We start from the raw sequence: 12,301 nt of genomic DNA, 5'->3' as shown, positions 1-12,301 counted from the left end.
GAGGCAGGTATGAATGGAGTGAATGGGACAGAGTAATAAAAATATGATTAAATGTTTTTATTTTGGGTCTCGAATTTCTAGAAATTAAATGCTGAGGATAAATATGTTTGCCTTCTTCCTTTTTCAATAATCCCTAACTTATTATAGAGTTTTGTGATAACTATAAATAAAAGTCTATACAGCATAGTTGTTCAAAAAGCATAGGCTTTCGAATCAGAGACCCATGTTCAAATTCTGATTCTACTACTGTCTGTAACTCTGTAATATTCAACGAACTACTCACCCTCCCTAAGACTGTTTCCTCATTGGAAAATGTGGATAATACATATGTTTTAGGGTTGTTTTAGGAATTAAATGAGATATCATATGTAAAGTGCTCACAATAGTGTCTGGGACATGGTAAGCACTGAATAAGCAGAAATATCTTGAGACATATGAAAACAAAAACACAACATACCAAAAGTTACAGGATGTAGCAAAGGCAGAGCTGAGAGGGCAATTTATAGCTTTAAATATTTACATTAAACAAAGAAGAAAGATCTCTAATTAGTAACATAACCTCATGCCTGGAAGAACAAGAAACAGAAGAGAAAACTAACCCCAAAGTGAGCAGAACGAAGCAAATAACAAAGATTAGAGCAAAGATAAATGAAATAGAGAATAGGAAAACAGTAGAGAGAATCAACAATATGAAAAGTTTGTACTGTGAAAAGATCAATCAAATCAACAAAACTTTAGCTAGGCTGACAAAGAAAACAAGAGAGAGGATGCAAATAACTGAAATCAGAAATGAAAGGGGGGGCAGACTATTTCTACGTTGTGCTCTGAACTGGCCGCCATTCAGAGCAGCTCCTGAATCCATCCAGAGAAGCTCCTGATTTCAGGGCAACGTGGCTCAGCTGCCCTGTAGGTAATGCAGCTGCAGATGCCCTAGTGAAATCCTGCAACCTAACAGCAATGATGCATGAGGTTACCGAATGGCTGCATCGGAAAACTGAGCACCGAGGGTACCAGACCCTGTGGAAGCTGGTGCAGCAGTTTCAGCTGCCTATCACCTGACAAGAGTTAAAAGGAGTAGAGGACGCTAGCCCCTCCTGTTCGCTGTGACGGCCCAGAATGCTTCCTCACTGACTTGCACCCATCAGCCAAGACCAGATTCCTCTCACCTGGTGGCAAGTAGACCATATTGGCCCCCTTGCTCTGTCCAAAGGGGCAAAATACACCTTCACCATTGTAGATACAGCTACGGGACTGCTGCTGGCCTTCCCAGAGGTCAAGGCCAACTAGTGAGCTACCATACATAGCTTAAAAAAAAAATGAAGTGCCTTTTCTGGGGTCCCCACACACATGGACAATGACAGGGGGACCCCCTTCACCAGGTACTTAACCCAAGCCTGGGCTATAGAACATAATGTCCTTTGGACTTTTCACTTGCCCTATAATCTCACAGCAACTGGGTTAATTGAAAGAATGTATGGCCTTTTAAAGGAACACTTAAAGGATGATAGAAACTCCTTACAACAAAGGACTCCACGACTGTACCAGCATTAACTCCAGACCCAAAGCAGCGGCTCCCGCGCCTGTGGAAATGGTAACCGTGGGGCCCATGCAGGCCTTACGAATTCAAATAAGGGGGGCCAGATACCTTCAAGCCTCAACAAGGCAACAATAATCTGCTCTTACCTGTGCCACAAACACTAGAAATTGGGGAAAATAAGGTCAATTAGCTCTGGTTCTGCCCCATGCAGCCAAGCTGGTTGAGAATCCTAAGCCCATGGGGTATTTACTGTGCCAAAGGTTATTTGTTTTCCCCAACTGGGGTCCCCATCCCTCAGGGAACTGTATGCGTAACTTCGCAACCCCAAACTAACTGTAGATCTGACCCCGAAGGGCTCCCTGCAGGGGAAGAAAATATGGCATTTAAAAAAAAAACCCTCACCTGGAACTCTTCTATCCACTAATGAAAACTCAGTATATATACATTGTTCCTACATGTGCTATTAATTCTTGTTAAAAAAATTGTATATTACTGTTTCAATAACTCATTAACTAAAGTGTTGCATTTAGCATTATTCTAACAAGTTTTAATTTTAGTGGTAATTGTATAATTGTATGCTGTAGAATGTCTACTTGAAAATGGTTTTAAAATTATTTTGGTAACTTACGTATAAGAGGTATAAAGAATGTTTTGTACGAAAAGGATAAGGAAAGTAGTTTTGTCCTAAATGACTGGTTGTTTCAGAATGGAAAAGAGAAAATGTAGGACAAAAACCTAGACGTTATAGAAAGTTGCAGAAAGTTTGCGGAAAGGGAAATTTATTTCTGTGGACAAAGTTAGGACATGGTTTAAAAAAACCCAAAAACTAGATATAGAATAAAGCAGACTGCCTGGTAGTTTTATCCTTTAGCTATTTTAGCCCCAGGTGTACCTGTGCTTTAATTAATATTCAGTGTTGTGTATACGTACCCGATTAACTCACAAAATGTAACACAAGCCCCTGACCACACGCCAGATCATATTGAACATTTATCTGATAATCCTTTGTCCAAATGGTTTAATTCTTTAACTTGGCCATGGTGCCACGGGGATTACTGTCCATATGTACCGGTTTACTTGTACTCTGCTATTCACTGTATTGTTGTTGTGAACTATGGATGCAATGTCTGTCCTATGGTCAACGCAAATCACTGCCTGGGGGGTGGTGGAATGTGGGAGCCCCTGGCCCCCAAGTGTCTTGAAAACTGCACACAGCAGTTTGCTTGACCTAAGACAGCTGAGGTTTGACCTATTCTCTTTATAATATCAGATGCTAATCGTAATCTATAGGGGAAACTACCTCCTCCCTGAGACTCCCTGAGATACTGTTATCTCTATAATCCTCCCCTCCTCCCTGTTGATTACAATCAACCCCTCCCTATGTTGCACGGACCCGGCTCCCTGCCTTATGCTCACATACTCATTGGAATGTTGAGCCCTTATAAGCAGCTTATTCAGCCCACCAAAGTGTGGACTATTTCCACATTGTGCTCTGAACATGCCGCCATTCAGAGCAGCTCCTGAATCCATCCAGAGACGGTCCTGATTTCAGGGCAACGTGGCTCGACTTCCCCCACCCTGTAGGTAAGCCCTATAATAAAAGGTCATGTCTCAAAAAAAAAAATGAAAGGGGGGACATTACTACTGACTTTGAAATAAAAAAGATTCTGAGAGGAAACTACAAAGAATTATCCACCAACAAATTAGGTAACCTAGATGAAATGGACAAATTCCTAGAAACACATAAATTACTCAAACTGGCTCAAGAAGAAATAGAAAATCTCAACAGATGAACAACAAGAGATTGAATCAGTAATCAAAAACATCCCTACTGAATGTTTTTATATAGATTGTGATAGTGAATGTATAACTATGTGATTATACCAGGAGCCACTGATTGTACACTTAGGATGGATTGTATGGTATATGTATAAAACTGTTTAAAAAAATAAACAGAAAAATGCAAGTGCTGGAGAGATGTTGGAGAAAAAGATATACTTATTCACTATTGGTAGGGAAGTAGAATTGTGCAGCCCTTCTGGAGGGCAGTGTGGCAATCCCTCAGGAAGCCAAGTATAGAAATGCCATATTATCTGGCAATCATGTTACTAGGTATGTACTCGGAAGAACTGAAAGCAGGGGCATGAATGGACATTTGCACACCCATATATATGGTAGCATTTTTCATGTTTGCCAATGGATGGAGTTGGTCCAAGGGTCCAGCGACTAATGAGTGGAGGGGCAAACGGTGGTGTATACATAGGCTGGAATACTGTGTGGGTGCAGAAAGGAATGAAGTTGTGAGGCATACAATGATGTAAATGAACCTTGAGGACATTATGTTGAGCAAAATAAACCAGAAACAAAAGAACAGATATTGTATGGTCTCACTGATAGGTACTAACTATAATGAGCAAACACTGAGATTTAAAGTCAAAAGCATAGGTTATCAGGAGATAAAAAGAGGGCAGAGATTGGGCAATCAATGCTTAAGGAATACAGAATGTTCAATAAGTTTGATTCTAAAGGTTTGGAAGTGGATAGCACAATTCTGTGTGATGGTAACACAATACTGTAAGTATAATTAACAAAGCTGAGTATGAGTATGGTTGAAAGAGGAAGGCTAGAGTCAGGTATGTCATCAGAAGGAAAGCTAGAGTAACTTAAAAACTAGAATTGTATAACTTAGCAAAGCCTAGAGTGGACAATGATGGTGGTTAATTGTTATAAATATAAGAAAACCAAAACAAATGTACATCACATCACATCACTACTATAAGGTGTTAATAATAGGCTGTTAGATGGGAAAAAATACAATTAACGTAAACTAAGGTCTATAGTTATCAGTAACATTGTAATATTCTTGCATTAATGGTAACAAAGGCACTATACCAAAGCTAAACGTCAATAATAGGGGGATAGAAGGGTTATGGGATTTTTTTTTCCTTTGGAAGAAATGAGAAATGCTCTCATACTAACTGTAGTGGGGAATGTATAACAATGTGATTATACCAAGAGCCATTTATTGTACACTTAGGATGAATTTTATGGTGTATGAATAAAACTTAAAAAAATTATAGGGGAGGATAAAGGGTATGGGATAGTTTGGGTTTTCTTTCTTTCTTTCTTTTTTTTTTTTGAGTGATGAAAATGTTCTAAGATTGATTGTGGTGATGAGTGCACAACTATGTGATGGTACTGGGAGCCACTTACTGTATAGTTTGGATGGATTGAATAGTGTGTGAATATATCTCAATAAAATTGCATTTAAAACCAACAACAACAACAAAAAAAAAACCCTACAAAGAAAAGTCCAGGATCAGATGGTTTCATTGGTGAATTTTAACAAATATGCAAAGAACTAACACCAATCCAACTCAAACTCTTTCAAAAATTGAAGATTTCTGAAAGTTCCTAACTCATTCTATAAGGCTATAATCACCCTAATACCAAAGATAAAGATACAAGAAAAGAAATTATAGGCCAATATCCTTTATAAACATAGATTCAAAAATCCTCAACAGAGATTCCAAACGGAGTCGAGAGGTCACTCTGGTGGACATTCTTATGCACTATATAGATAACACCTCTTAGGCTTTAATGTATTGGAATAGCTAGAAGTAAATACCTGAAACTACCAAACTCCAACCCAGCAGTCTGAAGACTCCCGAAGACAATTATATAATAATGTAGATTACAAGGGGTGACAGTGTGATTGTGAAGACCTTGTGGATCACACCCCCTTTATCTAGTGTATGGATGAGTGGAGGAATGGGGATAAAAACTAAAGGACAAATGGGGTGGGATGGGGGGATGATTTGGGTGTTCTTTTTTTCACTTTTATTTTTTATTCTTGTTCTGGTTCTTTCTGATGTAAGGAAAATGTTCAGAGATAGACTGTGGTGATGAATGCATAACTATGTTATCGTACTGTGGACAGTGGATTGTATATCATGGATGATTGTATGGTGTGTGAATGTATTTCAACAAAACTGAATTTAATAAAAAAAAAATCCTCAACAAAATACTAACAAACTGAATCCAACAGCACATTAAAAGGATTATACACCATGATCAAGTGGGATTTATCCTACGTATGTAAGGGTAGTTCAACAGAAGAAACTCAATTGATGTAATGCACCACATTAATAAAACGAAGGGAAAACCCACATGATCATTGCAACTGACACAGAAAAGGCATTTGACAAAGTCTACCACCCGTTCTTGATAAAAACACTCAGAAAACTAGAAGGGAACTTCCTCAACATGATAAATAGCATATATGAAAAACCCACAGCCAGTATCATCCTCAAAGGTGAAGGACAAAAAGCTTTCCCCCTATGAGGAGAAATGAGACAAGGATGCCCGCTTTTATCACTGCTTTTCAACATTGTTCTAGACAGAGCAATCAGGTGAGAAAAAGAAAAAAAGGCATTCAAATTGGAAAAGTAAAACTATCCCTGTTCATAGAAACTATGATCCTAAAATTTAAAAATCTTTAAGAATCTGCCAGAAAGCCTCTAGAGCCTAATAAACCAATTCAGCAAAGTGGTGGGGTACAAGATCAACATGCAAAAACCTGCTGTTTCTAATATACCAGTAATGAACAATCCAAAAAGGAACTCAAGAAAACAATCCCATTTACAATAGCAACTACAAGATGAAATAAGTAGGAATGAATTTAATCAAGGGTATAAAGATCTTATACACAGAAAACTACAAATCATTGGTTAAAAAAATTAAGGAAGACCTAAATAAATGGCACACTCATTACAAAACTCACAGTAATCAAATCAGCATGGTAATGGACAAAAACAGACAAAAAGACCAAGGGAATAAAATTGAGAGTTTAGAAATAAAATCTTATATCTATGGTCAATTGATTTTTGACAAGGGTGTCAACTATACTCAATGGGTAAAAATAGTCTCTTTGACAAACGGTGCTGGGAAAACTGGATATCCATATGCAAAAGAATGAGAGTGGATCCCTACCTCCCACTACATAGAAAAATAAACTCAAAATGGATCAATGATCTAAATAGAAGAGCTAAAACTATAAAACTCATAGAAGAAAACATGGGGAATATCTTTAGGGCTTTAAAATTAGCAATGGATTATTAGAGGTACATTAAAAGAACAATAAGCAACAACAACAACAAAAATAGGTGAATAAGAATTCATAAAATTAAGTATTTTTGACATTACAGGACATTATTAAGAAAGTGAAAAGACAACCTACAGAATAGGAGAAAATATCTGAAAACCATAAGTCTGATAAGGGTTGTAGCCAGACTATATAAATAACTCTTACAACTCAACAATAAAAGACAAACAACCCAATTTAAAAATAGACAAAGGACTTGAATAGACATTTCTCCAAAGAACATATATAAATGACCAATAAGCACATGAAAAGATAGTCAACATTAATAGCCAGTAGGGAAATGCAAATCAAAACCCCAATGAGATGCCACTTCACACCTGCAAAGACGGCCATTATTTCTAAAAAATAAAAATAAAAATAAAAACAAAAAAATAAAATAAAAACAGAAATTAACAACTTTTGGTGAGGATGTAACAGGAATTCTCATGAATTGTTGGTGGGAATGTAAAATGGTTCAGCCACTGTGGAAACACTTTGATGTACCTCAAAAAGTAAACAAAGATTTAACGTTAGTGCCCAACAATCTCACTTATATACCCAAAAGAATTGAAAGCACGGACACAAACATATATCTGTACACCAATGTTCGTAGCAGCATTATTCAGAATAGGTGAAAGGGAGAAGCAACTCAAGTGTCCATCAACAGACAGATGAATACACATACAGTGGAATATTATTCAGCCATAAAAAAGGAATGAAGTTCTGATACATCCTACAATACAGATGAACTTTAAAGACATCATGGTCAGTGAACTAAGCCAGAACAAAAGAACAAATATTGTATGATTTCACTTATATGAAAGAAGTAGAATATGCAAAGTTACAGAGACAGAACACAGAATATAGGTTATAAACGGTAGAGGTGGGGAATGTGAAGGTAATCATTAATGAGCAAAGAATTTCTGTTTGGGGTCATAGAAAAGTTCTGGTAATAGAAGGTAGTGATGGTAGCACAACATTGTGAATGTAATTAATATCACTATATACTTGAAAGTGGTTAAAATAGGAAATTTTATGTTGTATATGTTACCATAATACAATTAAAAAAAAAAAAAAAACCCCACCATAGAACTATGCAACACAAAGAGGGAACCCTGATGTAAACTATGGGCTTTAGTTAATAATACTGTAATATTAGTTCATCAGTTGTAACAAATGTACCACACTAATGCAAAATATTAGTAATAGGGAAAACTCGATGTAAGGGGAGAGTTATGTGGGTTATCTCTGTGTGATTTTTTCAAAACTTACAATGGATTTAAATAATAAAATAAATTAACTTAAATTTTAAAAAGGTGCAAAGCATTGTTTTGCATGCTTTCAAACTTTATATATGATATTATATATATTCTTCTACAACTTGCTTTTTTATACTCAAATTTCTTTTCAGAATTTATCATGTTGATTTATGTAGTTTCTCTCAGTTAATCCATTGTAAACTCTACAGTATGTATATGTCACATTTAAAAAATCCATTCTCTACTAATGGACATTTAGCTAGTTTCCAGTTTTTTACAAATACATAGACAATTCTGCTTAACATCCTTGTGTGCCGACTTGCGCAAATATGCACGAGGCTTTGTTTTCTTTTTTTTTAAAGCATATAAACTGGAAGGGGAAGATGCTTTCTAAAGAAGTTGTATCAATTTAGATACTTACCAGCAGGGACTTTTCTCAATTGGCCACTTCACTGATAAACATTTGTCAGTACCAGAATTTTACAACTGGTCAGTCTGATATTGTGAAAGATTATGAAAATGTTATTTTTATTTTAATTTCCTGATTCCTTCTGAGGTTGAGAATCTATTCATCTGATTATTGACCATTGGTATTTCATCATGTGTGTTAATAGCCTTTGGCCACAACTCTACTGGTTCATTGTCTTTCTCTCTTGTTAAATGGATACTTTAAAAAAAAAAGTAACAGCCTTATTGACATATAATTCCTTTACATACAAATCACTCATTGAAAGTACAAACTTTGATGCTTATAGTATATTTTCAGGGTTGTGCAACCCTGTGCAATTTCAGGGTTGTTCACAATCAATTTTAGAACATTTTCATCAATCCTAAAAGAAACCACATACTCTTTAGGTATCCCTTCCCAATCATTCCTTCCCTACCCTCACCTCCACCCCAGCCCCAGACAACCACTAATCTACTTTCTTTCTGTATAAATTTGTCTATTCTGGATATTTGATATAAATGAATAATACATTATTTGACCTTTTGTGTTTGGCTTCTTTCATTCAGCATAATGTTTTTGAGATTCATCGGTGTTACCAGTTTTTCACTCCTTTTTTTTTTTAAGTATACATTCAAATTGGGTTTTAACATGTACACATCTGTGTAACCCAAACCCATCAATACATAGAAAAGTATCATCCCGAAATGTTCCCTCATTTCCCTTCCAAGTCACCTCCTGCCTCTACCCCTCCACAGGTAACCACTGCTTAATTTTTTCTCTACCACAGATTAATTTATCTGTTTAAGAATTTCATATTCACAGAATCATACACTATTTGTTCATTTGTGGAAGAATTCTTTTAATCACTAGAATGTTTTTGAGATAAATTCTTGTTACTGTATATATCAGTATTTGTTAATTTTTGTTGCTGAGTAGTACTCCACTGCATGACCATATCATAGTTTATCAATTCTACATTTTTCTCCATTCCTTTTTATGGCTGAATAATATTCCATTGTATGTATATACCACAATTTGTTTATCCATTAATTCACTGCTGTACATGTGGGTTGTTTCCACCTTTTCGCTATTGTGACTACACACTGCTGCTATGAACATTCATGCACAAGTACATTTTGAGTATCTGTTTTCAATTATTTGGGGTGTATACTAGGAGTGAAACTTCTGGTCATATTATTAATATGTTTAACTGTTCAAAGAACCACCAAACTATTTCCCACAGTGGCTGCACCATTTTACATTCCAACAATCAAAGTACTAAGGTTCCCCTTTCACAACATCCTTTCCATAACTTATTTTGTTATTACATATTTATCCATTTACTTACTTTTTTATTCTAGCCATCCTAATGGGTGTGAAGTATCTCATTATGGTTTTGATTTGCATTTCCCTAATGACTAATGATGTTGTGCTTGTTGGCCATTTATATATCTGCTTTGAAAAAATGTCTATCCAAGTCCTTTGCCCATTTTTTAACTGGACTGTTTGTCTTCTGTCATTGATTTGTAAGTTATTTACGTATTCTGGGTATTAGACCCTCACCACCTATATAATTTGCAAATATTTTCTCCCAATCCTAGGGTTGTCTCTTTTTTTAAAATGCAATTTTATTGAGATATAGTCACACACTATATAATCCATCCAAAATATGTAATCAGCAGCTCACAATATCATCGTATAGTTGTGCCTTCATTGCCACAATTTTAGAACATTTTTATTTCTTCAAAATATAGAAAAAAATAAAAAAAAGAACAATCAAAATATCCCATACACCTTATGCACCCTATTATTTATATATAATTCTGTCTTTATTTTATTACTCATCTGTAGGGTTGTCTTGTCAATTTCTTGTTTATGTCCTTTGAAGCAGAAATGTTTTCAATTTTGAAGAAACCTAAATTAACCATTTTTTCTTGTGTTGATTATGCTTTTGGTGTCATGTCTAAGAATCCTTTACCAAATTCAAGGTCATGAAGTCCTATGCTTTTTTCTAGATTATATGTTGTTAGCTCTTACATTAGGTCTTTGACCCATTTTTAGTTAATTTTAATTCATGGCGGGAGATAAGGGTCAAATTTGTTCTTTTGTGCTTATCTTATGACTTTATGGTGTCTTTTCTTGAACAGAAGTTAAAAAATTTTAATCTCTTTTTTCATAGTTTATGCTGTGTCTTCTTTAAGAAACCCTCCCTACCTCAGTCATAAATATGTTCTCCTATATTTTCTTCTGAACTTCTAAAATTTTGCTTTTCATTTTTAGATTTTTAAAACATTGGGAACATTTTGTGTATGGTGTGAACAAAGGAAAGTATTTTATTTTGTTCACATGGATAACCAATATTGACCCAGCACCATTTATTAATTAGTTCTTCCTTTCCGTACTAATTAATAATGTACTCTCTGTCACATATCAGGGCTCTAATTTTTTTTTCAGGGCTCTAATTCTGTTCCAATATTTAACTGTCTATACCTATAACAACCCTACACTCTTATTCACTGTCTATATCTTAATATCTGACAGGTTACAAGTCCCTTCAATTTGTTCTTCCTCCAACTGCTATTTTTGCCTCTTCTTTCTTCCACATGAATTTTATTTTCAGCTGATGCACTGACTTTACAGATTATTTTGGGAACTGGCATCATGGCCATAATGAGTCTATCTACCCAAGAACATGGTATGTATTTCTGTTTATTCAGAGCTTCCTTTATAATAATTTTCCCAACCAGGTCTTGCATATCTTTAGATTTATTTCCGATTACCTTATAGTCTTGTTTCTACAGTGAATGGAACCTTTTTCCTTTATATTATATATTCAATTGGCTATTACTGAGCCTAGTAATTTACCAACTTTTTACATGTTGATCTTTTCCCAGTAACTATACCTTTCTTGCTTATTAATTCTAATACTTGCATTTGCTACATACAAATTATATTGGTGACAAATAGGATAATTTTTTGTCTCTTCTTTTTCTATTCTTTTGCATTGGTTAGTATCTCTGAATAAAAACAGTGACACTGGGCATTCTTGTCTAGTTTCTGAATGCCCCTACAGTTTACTCATTGAGCATTGTATCTGCTATAGGTTTTAGACAGATACTCTTTATTAGTTTAAGAAAGTTCTCTTCTGTTCCTAGTTTGCCAAGCATACTTAAGAAATTCATGAGTGAAACTTTTTTAATGCTTTTTCTTACTTGAGATTTCAATCTATTATTGTGGAATATTATTTTTTTAAAATTTCAAACCACTTAAAAGTAAACTTTCTAAGATAAATCATACTTAGCCACAGTGTTTTACTGTATTATAAACTGATGTAGTTGCTTCCCAAGTTTGTGTTTTTTTTTAAAAGATTTTGCATGTATGTTAATGTGAGAGTGGTTCACGGTTTTTTCTTGTTTTGCCCTTATCCAGTTTCGATAATGTTTATATAATCCTGCTAAACTGAATTGCTCTTTGTGTCCTGTTCTTTGAAACCATAAGTAAAAAATTAACTGTTCCTTGAAGATTGATAAAAATTCATTTATAACACCTAGCTATATGCCTCATTTGTGGAAATACAATTTTGATTATATATTCAAGTTTTTATGGTTTTAAATGAATCAAAACTTCTATTTCTTATGTCAATTTTCCTATTTTATATATTTTTAAAAGTTAACTATTTCATCCAAGTATTCAAAAATTTTGAAGTGGATCTTGGTACTCTTTTATTATTTAAAAAATCTCTCAGTAGTTATACATTCTTTTTGAGCCTAGTATTTGTGTTTTTTTTTTCCTTGATCCACCTAACTAGATGTTTTGTTGTATCTACTGTTTCTTTGTTTTCTAGTTCACTAGTTCTGTTCTGCTATTTATTCCTTGCTTATATTCTCCTAAGTTCACCTGTCTATCTTTTTGTT

The 12,301-nt window shown here is 34.8% G+C and overlaps 1 protein-coding gene across 3 annotated transcripts in view; it reads right to left on the bottom strand.

Moving 5' to 3' along the window:
- The window catches only part of SOS1 (SOS Ras/Rac guanine nucleotide exchange factor 1), a 250,299-nt gene that overhangs the window by 73,532 nt on the left and 164,466 nt on the right, over positions 1-12,301 (bottom strand). The gene's annotated exons all lie outside the window — the stretch shown is intronic.

This window comes from Choloepus didactylus, chromosome 17 (genome assembly GCF_015220235.1).
Source record: "Choloepus didactylus isolate mChoDid1 chromosome 17, mChoDid1.pri, whole genome shotgun sequence".
NCBI lineage: Eukaryota > Metazoa > Chordata > Mammalia > Pilosa > Megalonychidae > Choloepus > Choloepus didactylus.
Note: the sequence above shows the minus strand (reverse complement) of the source record. Positions and strands in the feature narration are given on the sequence as shown.